This window comes from Nematolebias whitei, chromosome 7 (genome assembly GCF_014905685.2).
Source record: "Nematolebias whitei isolate Nwh7 chromosome 7, NemWhi1, whole genome shotgun sequence".
NCBI lineage: Eukaryota > Metazoa > Chordata > Actinopteri > Cyprinodontiformes > Rivulidae > Nematolebias > Nematolebias whitei.
Window position 1 is genome coordinate 5,378,719 of NC_056504.1, and position 1,244 is coordinate 5,379,962.

The window sequence follows — 1,244 nt, forward strand, 5'->3', positions numbered from 1 at the left end:
GCTGTAGGAGATTTTAAAGCCCCGGATCTACGTTTCTGTTGTCGATGCGCCGGCTTTAAAGTTCTTGAGCCCCGCTATGACATCCCATCATGTCAACACTTCAGCCAAAAAGTTGTAGCAGCACTTTATGAAAAAGCTAAAACTGATATTGTCAACAAGCCCTGGACCAGATTAAAGCTCTGTCACCTGATGATGATGATGGAGAGATTCAACCACCTCATAACAAATGATGACCATTCAAGAAGAGGTATTGCTTATTGTATTATTGTGATCTAATTATTATTTTTTATTATTATAACTTTTGTTATAATCTTATTAACTCTTTTTTTTTTTACCTCTTTGTGTTTTATTTCCAGTCTGGGACAGAGATAGGAGCTGAGTCTTCTTCCTCGTCAGGGAAATCCACCAGAGATCACCTCCAGCTAAGAATCTGTGATGACTTAACTTTTTGAACTTATCCATGGACAGGTGTGAGCAGGTCCAAGAAGAGGTTGTGAGTAATGAGGCCAAATACAGCCACACTGCAAAATTAGCAGAGTGTTACCTCTCTATTCCTGTTACTGTCGTTAGTAGGAATGTGTGATATGGCATAAAATTCAAATCACGATATGTATTGTGAAGGGTGGCGATAACGATATATATCGCAATGTGTTTTTTGGTATAAAACTAACTTTAAAAAAAAAAGCATAGGGTGTCCTTTTGCCATCATATGTTTTGAATTAAGAAAATTCCACTACTAGGTCCAGAGAGTTTTTAAATAACAAATCAAGTATTAGGCTTCTTTCTTGTTGTGCAAAACAGCGCAAAAGATATCAAATGTAGTTTTAGCCACATGTTTTAAACAGAAGAATATGTTGTTAACTCTTAACAGTTTCCAGTCTTACTTAATAAACGAACAGCAACAGAGCAGCATTTGACACTGAAACACTTCACCCTCCAACCTCTAGTGGGCGTCTCCTTCCACTTTAATGGAGCTGACACAAAATGAGTCTGTGGCTTTGACCAGAGGGTCTCGCAGTAAAATCACACAACACAGCGTTCTTATCACAGATCAGAGAGCAGGTTTCTCTACAGATGACCAACGATTACTTTAAATTTCGAAGGAAAAAAACAAACAAAAAAACTTTCGATGGAACACGGCGTTTTGCGCATGCGTCAGAATACGGCAACACTACGGCAAGCCAGCTGTAGTTAGCTTGTAGCTTCGCTACTTAGCTCTCGAAGAAAAGACGGTAACACCACTT

At 38.7% G+C, this 1,244-nt stretch overlaps 1 protein-coding gene across 1 annotated transcript in view; it reads right to left on the reverse strand.

Annotated features, from left to right (window-relative positions):
• zc3h11a (zinc finger CCCH-type containing 11A) overlaps nt 1–1,244 on the reverse strand; it is a gene marked incomplete at its 3' end in the record, with an annotated part of 24,908 nt that overhangs the window by 4,430 nt on the left and 19,234 nt on the right.